Here is an 8,784-nt window from a genome sequence, read left to right on the forward strand (position 1 = left end):
TTCAGAAGCCCCATGCCCTGGCATGAAAATCAAGGGGCTCCAGGGCACCCTATGTTGCCGGGGCTCTGAGGCTATTTCACTTTGGGACTTGGCTATGCTCCTCTGATTCCTGGTACACTGTGCCCTGTGCTCCATCCCAGGGCCCTTGCCTCTCTGCCTGGAGCCTGAGCTCAGCACCCACCCCCACTTCTGGCTCAACACCCCAAGACTCCCACACGCAGGGTCATGTGCACCGCATGGCAGAGTCTGAAGCAGAGAGGTGCTGGGGCTGCTGTCCCACTTGCGCCGTTTCCACTGTGCACGGACCTCAAGTGAGGACCCCGCGTGCGGTCATGGGTCCACATCTCGACTGTGAGTCTCACTGATGTGTTGCAGATCAACCCCAGTGATCTCAGGTGAGTCCCCGCCTCTTTCTGGGCCTCTATCCCCATGTCTGCACCATACGATCTGGGCCTGATAGTGAAGATGCCTTCCAGTTCACAAATGTGGGAGTCAAAATGACGATAGGCACCATCACCAGGTCCGTGGATGTGTTCAGGCAGCAGACTCAGAAATTCTGTCTCCAAAAAGTTCCTCGCCATGCATCTCAGCAAACTGAGCCAGACCCTTGCCATGCCCTGGGCAAGGGGAGCTGGGGAGACCAGGGTAATTCCCTCTGTGGAATGTCTCACTCTAGACTGTCAACAAAACCAGAGTCTAGTGAACCAAAGGCTGGAGCCAGACAGCCTGGGTTCAATCACAGCTCCCCCACTCATTAGCTGTATGACCTATCACCAGATGCTTAGCCCCTCTGTGCCTCAGCTTGCCCATCTGTAAAATGGAGCTATCAATAGCACCCTCCTCTTAGGGCTGATATGAGGATGAAATAAGTTCAAATATGGAAACCAGAGCAGTGCCTGCTTTATAGAAAGCTCTCAATGAATAGTAGCTACTGTTATTTCCATTTCTGTGGCTCTTCCAGTAAGAAACTACAGCAGCTTGTTTCTAAAGATGGCAGCTTAATTAACCATGCTTCCCTGCATTCATGCTCTCTTGCAGACCTCTCTCACATTAAATCTTGGGAAGTCCAGGATAACCAATAGAAGGTGGCAGAAGTGACACTGTGTGAACCCCAGGGCTAGCCAGGAAAAGTTTTTCTGCCTGGATGTCTGACAGGTTCACTGTCAGGCACCATGAAAGAAATCCAACTACCCTTATTCCACCATGTTGGAAGGAAGCCCAAGCGAGCCACCCAGAATGGCCTCAAGGAGGGGGAAAAGAGATGCTTGACCAAGCACCCAGCTAGTCAGGTGAGTGCAGAAGACAGCCTGGACATCCCCCCGGAACCAGCCCTCCCGTGACCCCAGTCCCACCTGCCACCTGATCACACCTCAAGAGAGACCCCCAAGGAAGAACCACCCTGCTGAGCCCGATCAGCCCACAGAACCAGGACAACTAAAAATAAATTTTCATTTGAAGCAACTGAGCTCTGGGGTGGTTTGTTCCACAGTAATGGACCTTAGAGTCAGGGCGAGCCAGAGTTGGAAGGAAGCTTGGCGAGTCTAATCTGAATCAAAGCCCAATCAGATCATGATGTCCCCTGCCTTCCCTTAACCCCCCAGTGGCTTCCCTTCATATTTTGAATAAAATCCAAAGTCCCTTCTAAGGCCAGTCAGACCTCACATGCTCCATGCCCCACTCTCCTTCTGACCTCGACTCCTATCACTCCGTTCTGCCCCTCCTGTTCTCCTCAGCTGTCTCCCAGCACTCTGGTCTCCTCACCTGTCCTCAAATTTGCCAAATAGTCTCCTGCCTCAGGGCCTTTGCTAGTGCCCTTCCCTCTGCTGAGTGTGCTTTTCCTTCTTTGTTTCCCAGTGCTCCCCCACATTTTATTCAGGTCCCTAATCAAATGTCACCCCTTGTGGGGGTGACTTTCTTGAAATAGTGCCCCACCGGGTCCTTCTAATCCCTCTTGCTCGCTCCTTCTCTGCTTTATGTCTCCTCATATATACCCATATATACCTCATATATATTCCTCACACCACCTGGTGATATATTATGCATTTACTCACATATTCATTTCTGTTGTCTGTCTCCCTCCCATGAGAATGTAAGCTCCAGGAGGGCAGGCATTTGTTTTCTTGGTTGGCCACTAAGCTCCAGAGCCTGGAACACTACCTGACACCTAGCTGGAAGGTAAATAAAATGTTTCCATCACAGGGAACCGAGGCCTGGAGATGGGACAAGCACTTGTCCAAGGTCACATGGCTACTTAGCTGTACTCCGTCCCAAGGCTCTGTCTCCCCCGCTGTCCCCACACTCCCCTGTGCACCCCAAAAGGCCGCTCCTCTCTGTCACTCAGGCAGGCCAATAGCCCTCAGCTCTTCCAGTTGTTTCTGTCAAATGCTATTTACAATAAACTTTGTTTGAACTTTTGTCTAAGTGATAATAATAATAACACGATAATTATATGGAGTATAACGTACAGCCAGCTGTATTTAATTAAAGCTGTAATTTCACTAAGGGTTTCTGGAAACCGTAAACTGCATGAGTTGTACCCCCCCACACCCCTTGTTGGGGATTGCATCTGCAGGGAACAGGGTGACTGAAGCAGAGGCCCCAGGAGCCAGAGGCTGCCCATGGTGTCCAGCTTCTGGAGCCTGGGGGCTCCCATCTTGGAACCATGCAGAGGGTGTGTCGGCGGTGGCCTCGGGCCAAAGACTGAGTCTGGAACCTCTCAGAACACATGCACTGATTTCTCCTGACCTTTGCTGGCTCACAGGAAAGTAGTTTTCTTTCAAGACATCTGGAATAAAGGACTCAGGAGCCCAAAAGATACCAGCTAGGAGCAAGGAAGATGGCTTCAAAGACCAGAGGCCCAGGCCATGGGACAAAGGGAAGGAGTGGGTGTCAGGTGAGGGAGAGGAAGGCTGGCCCGGATTCCATCAGCAAAGTTCTTCATGGTGGTACCACAAGCCTGGCACTGCACCAGACACCAGGGTTAGCGAGACAAGGGTTTTGCTCGGCAGAGAGTCTGGTTGAGCAAGGAGGCAGCCTTATCTACCAACCACAGTGGGAGTCTCCCCCAACCCCCAGAGAGAATTGTGTCATCCAAAGCCTTAAGAGTCCTGCCTGTGAGGTGAAAGTATGCAGGCTTCAGTTCTGACTCTCCCGTCTCAGCTGGGTTTTCCATGCTAACCTCCCTGTGCCTCGATTTTCCCTTCTGGGAAATGGGGATAATAGGATCTACTTCAGTGGGTTACTACGTGCATGAAATGAATGAATCTGTGTCAGATTCTTAGGAGAATAGTAGAGAAGTCAATAAATGTTAGCTGTTATGATCAGATATATATAAAACAGGGAGAATCATTTTGATCCGGAAATAGGGTGACCAGCCCTGCTAACTTGGATGCAGAACATTCAGGACTAAGACCAAGACAGCCACAGGAAGACCAGATTGTTGGCCAACATAACTGCAAGGCCAGAGTGGAGTCTCAGGGCAAAGGAGAGGTTAGAGCCCGGCACACAGTAAGGGTGATAAGGACTTAGTTCATAGAAGGCAGAAAATACCTGAAAAGTAAGGAACCAGGGATTCAGGCCCAGATGACTCGTGCACTCCATGTGTGACCCTGGACTAGTCACACCGTTTGGCTTCTCACAGACTCAGTTTGCCTGGGGCCCCTGGCCAGTCTGAGATCAGAAGACGCTGGAGCTGAAGGAAGGGCCTGGTTGGCGGGGGTGGGGGGGGGGGGGGGCTCATGGGTCACCCCACCTGCCCCCAGCATATGGACTTGTGCATGTACACACACACGCACGCACGCATCCACACATGCACACATGCACACACACCAGTAGGACACAGCATGTGGACTCGCGCATGCGTATACCCATACACACACACACACCAGTAGGGCATGGAGTAGGGGTCAGCTGCACAGGATAAAGGGGACCCTTGCCCACATATGAAATCCTCTCTTTGGAGCCCATAGCTGGGCTGGAACAGTAGGGTTAAAGGCAGAGTAGGTTTTAATTGTCTAAAGAGGCTGGCTGCTGGGGGTGCAGGCTGAGCGAGAAGATCTCTGAAGAGATGCAGAAATATTCCTGGGTAATAAAATATCCCCTTTTCAGTGTCAAAGTTAATGTACCAGGCCTCAGGTAAAACGGCTTCTTATCAGTCAGCGTGCTCCCTGGAGAAGGCTGGAAGGCAGGCAGGGAAGGAGGGAGCAGCCTGGGCTCCCCCTCACCCTCAGAGCAGAGCTGGGGGGCTCTGTGGTCAGAGGAGGCTGAGCCCCCTTTGGGACAACCCCTTGGTCCGCTGGACTAGGAGACCAACCCAAGGAGAGATCCTACCACCCACCCACCCCTCCTCTGTCCTCATTCATTCTGCTGCTGTCCCTGTCCCCCAGTCGCTCCCTCTTCCCTCTCCATGTTCTTTCCACCTGTCTGCCCCTGTCCCTTCTGCACGTGCCTGCACACGGGACTGTGTTTGAACCCCTGCTGGGATTCTGTCCTGTGAGGCCGGGACAAGGGGTGGCCTCACATGCTGCACACATGTGTGCAACTCTGCACACACCGGTGTGGGTGGCCGGTGGCCTCACCCCGTGGCCTGGTCACCTTGCCTACACCCAGGGCTGCTGCCTGCCCCCCTGTGTCGGCACTGGGCCCCAAACCCGGCTGCACAGCGGGGACTCTGACAGGCCATGGGTTTAAATATAGAGTTGCGTATGCAAGACGGGGCTAATTTTAGCAGGAATGCGCTGGAAAGTTTCTGAGGGCTCTGTTCTCTAGCTGTCTCCCCTGTGCTCATCGCTTGCTGGGGGCTGGAAGTAAACCTGCTTGTCTCCGCGCCTTACCTCTCATTTCTCTTTTCCCATCCCCCCTCTCCCCAGTCTTGGGTCCCCAAACCCTGGCCCTGTTCCTTGTCTTCACAGTGCCCTGTCCCCGGGCCCAAGCCCACCCAGGTGCCTGAGGTTCTGACTCCCTTGACTCTCCTCTCTTGTCTCAGGCCAGCCCTGGGGGAGATGACCAGTCGAGCAAGATCTTCCTTTACTGGTCCACCCCCGTGATGTATCCTGTTAGGGAAATGCCGCCGATTCACACACGGACACCATCTGCACCAGGTCAGATGCACAACATCTGCACACACGGTCACCAGGTGCCAGGTACCTTGTTAAGTGCTTTAGAAAGGGTCACTCACAACAAACTCAAGGCAGGCATGTGTCATAGCCCCATTTTACAGACCAGAGCACAGAGACCCAGAAACGTGCGAGGACTTGCCCAAGGTCATTCAACAGCAAACCACGGGTCAGCACATTCAATCTCTTCCACAGGGAGAACATGTGCTTTTTTTGTTGTTGTTGTTGTTAAGATTTTATTTATTTGTTTGACACAGAGAGAAAGAGAGAGACAGGAAGAGAGCTGTAACAGCGCTGCGTGGTTGTTGTGTTTGAGGAGAGTGGGAGAGGGAGAAGCAGGCCTTCCAATGAGCAGGGAGCCAGATGCGGGGCTCGATCCCAGGACCCTGGGATCATGACCTGAGCGAAAGTCAGACACCTAACAACTGAGCCACCCAGTTGCCCCAGAACAAGTGCCTTTTTAAATAAGAACTGTGGGCAGAGGATGAGGTCCTGTTTGGCACAAGGGAATTACTCCTCAATGGTGGAACTTCAAGGACTAGGATTCCAGAAGAGCACAGATCCTTGCAGTGGGGATGGGGAAGCTGCCTATCTCAGCCTCCCCATGTCCTGCCTCACCTACCAAGGGGCCTAGGGAAAGAAGCCATGCTCTATCTGCATCAAACTCCGCATTCTTTCCTGTTCCTCCCCTGCCCTGCTTGCCCTTACCCTGCAGCACTGATGGAGTACCTACTATGTGCCCAGCACAGTGGCAGGTGCCTTGCTACCGAGACAAATGAACCAAAGGGCAGGGCTGGGCTCCGAGTCCTCCTGGTTCAGCCAGCGGCAGGCGCAAGCCTGGAGTAAACACTCAGCTGCCTTCTCATTGGAAAGGACGACAACAGAGGACAGAGAGGAGAGAAGAAGTTGACATCCGAGGAGGGCTGCACCCCCAGCAAGAAGCTCCAGAAGGCATCAACTCTTCCTCCCATGCTGCTCTGACTGTTCTCGCCGGCAGCTCCAGAAAAATGCCCTGTCTCCCCACGGGGCTGTGTAACAGCACTGCGTGGTTGTTGTGTTTGAGTGCGAGGACATTTCCCTGTAATGAGGATTAGAATAGTAATGAGGAGGATGACACGCTGTAGTTAGAGAGCAACAGATCTCGGGGGAGCGCTGGCCCGCCCCAACGCGGACGCCAGCTGCTGGCATGTGACACAGGCTCTGCCCCATTAGCCAGGCCTGGAGCCACCAGGCAAATGTCCGCCTCTAGCCACCGTCCCTGGCCCACACCACGGTGCAGGGAGGGTGGCAGTCCTGGGGCTGTGGGGCTCTGGCTCAGGCCCCGGCCCTAGGGGAGAGAGGGGACCCCAAGAAGGAGGAAAGGGCCCGGTTCAGACTTCAGCCTCCTCACACTCCTCTCCCTTTTCTATCCTTCGTTTTTCTCCAAAGTACTAAAGTTCTTCTCATGTACGATATGATTTCCCCATTCGTTCTTCTTACTGTCTCTCTAGCTAAAAGGTAATCTCCATGATTTGTCCCTTGCTGTCTCTCTGGGGACTAGAAGAGTTCATAGAGCATAGTAGGTGTTCAAGAAAGATTTGCACAAGAGCTAATCAATTCGGGTTTCCGTGTGCTGTGAGAACTTAGCACTGCTGGGACTGGAGATGCATTTCCACGTGGTTCAAGTCTTTGTAGTTATCTGTAGGAGGAAGTCTATGCAGTGTGTGTGTGTCTACACCAGCTCCCCTCACACCCTCCAGCCACTGGAGGATTGCGTGGACTCGGGTGCTGGCTTAAACCTCCTCTGGTGAACTGGAGGGCAGCCAAGGGGTGCCTCTGCCTGCCGGAGGCAGGGAGCCCTGCCCTAGCAAGAAGACCCCTACCGAGGCCCTCTCCCACACCATGTCTCTGGGACAGACCCCACCGGGGCTGTACCCACAGCCAGTTGTGCCCCCCAGGACCCGGGTTCCTGTGCTGACCTCAGGAACAGAGGCTGTGGTCTACGGGAGTGGCCAGCACCCTGGGGTGACGTTCCCAAGCAGGTCTCATGTGCTTCTGATGGAAAAGCCAGAGCCTGTGAAAAATCATAAAAATGGCTCATGCTTAGAGCTGTGCCTGCTAGATGCCAGGGATCATGCCAAGAGCCTTACGATTCTCACCACCCCCCATGGGGAGGGTGCATATTATCGGGACAGGCGAGAAGATGGAAACGCTGAGGGAAGAAGGAACCTGCCAGGGTCACACAACTAAGGGTGTGAGACACGGACACAGGCACCACTCCCGACGCTTCAAGTCCTCTTCCTCTCTTTGAAGACTCCATCCAAACAACACAGTTGGGCTTCCTTCCTGACCCAGAACCACCACCTTGTTCTTGGACAGGAGGGGGACTGGTGAGTGCACGGAGGAGCTTTCTGCTTCCCGAGAGTCTTGTGTGTGGATTCATCACCCAAGCTTTACTGACAGCCGTCCCTGCCCATGGTGGGCACTTGTGTTCCCTAAAGAGGGGTTTGAGTCCTCTCCCCTGGTACACGTGACTAGGATCTTATTTGGAATAGGGACTTTGCAGACGTACGTCTGGTTAAGACGAGGTCCTGCTGGAGTAGGATAAGGGTTGGCCCTAAATCTGGTGACTGGCACCCTTTCAGGAGCCAAATGTACTCATAGGCGCAGAGACACACATGGGACAACGGCATGGGATGACGGGGGCAGAAAGAGGGCTGCGTCCCTCTGAGCCCTCCAGAAGGATTGAAGCTTACCTCAACCTTCATCTCAGCCGTCCAGTCTCCAGAACTCTAGGAGAATAAATCCGTGTTGTTCTAAACCACCAGGTTTGCGGTAATACGGCAGTGCTGGGAAATTAACACAGCCTCCTTACCCAGCGAGGAAGAACACGGTATGTGCGCGTGCGCGCACACACACACACACACACACACACACACAGCAACTGAATGAGCCAATTACTTGGACTCACACTTTCCCTAGGTCACACCAGCCCACGTTCTGTGGCTCCTGTGCAAGGTGCTCCTGCTCACAGCTGCCCCACACCCAGCAAGGCCACAGTTCCCTCTACACATCACCTGCCAGCCCGTCCCTCCTCCGGGCCCACCGGCAGCTCACAGGCGGAAGGGTCCCCGAGGACAGACCCACCACACTCTGTCTGAGCCTTCCTTCCTGGTCTCCCCTTCTGTGCACTTGCCAGCCCTCAGGCTCCTGGTCTGACGTCCTTCCTCCCATCCTTCCTCCCATCCTTCCTCCCATCCTTCCTCTCGCGCTTCCTCCTCCCTCCTTTCCTCCCTCCCTTCCTTCCCTTCTCCCTCTGCCTCTGCTTCTTCCCCTCCGAGTAAACACAGCCCCACTGCAGGCCCTGCCGTGTTCTCGGAGAGCTGCCCATTGCCACCTGTTGCTATGGAGAAGCCTCTTTATCACAAACACTGGGTAAACAGCTGCTGCTGGGAGCCCCTTTCTGCTGGCCAGGGGTTTATTTGGAGAAAGTCAATAAGGAAAAATAAACATTCCGGTCCTGTGTATATATAGCCTTGGGACTAGTGCTCCGCTGTGGCTGGGCCTGCCAGCTCCCCGGAGGGCCCAGCAGGCCGAGCCTCACCCCTGCCTCCGATCCCAGAATCCTCCATCCAGAGCCAGGCTGGGGGCCAGGGAGCCACCTCCCTCGGGATTCAGGTCTCTCCGCAGG

The 8,784-nt window shown here is 54.1% G+C and overlaps 1 long non-coding RNA gene across 1 annotated transcript; it reads right to left on the reverse strand.

The window, feature by feature from the left end:
• Positions 1 to 5,488: 5,488 nt before the first annotated feature.
• LOC116588604 lies at positions 5,489 to 8,339 on the reverse strand. Its single transcript, XR_004285020.1, has 3 exons — positions 7,850 to 8,339; positions 7,073 to 7,167; positions 5,489 to 6,192 (listed from the first exon to the last, which is right to left on the reverse strand). It is a non-coding gene; the product is annotated as an uncharacterized LOC116588604 (long non-coding RNA).
• Between the last annotated feature and the right edge of the window lie 445 nt (positions 8,340 to 8,784).

The sequence above is a fragment of the Mustela erminea genome, chromosome 4, assembly GCF_009829155.1.
Source record: "Mustela erminea isolate mMusErm1 chromosome 4, mMusErm1.Pri, whole genome shotgun sequence".
Taxonomy (NCBI): domain Eukaryota; kingdom Metazoa; phylum Chordata; class Mammalia; order Carnivora; family Mustelidae; genus Mustela; species Mustela erminea.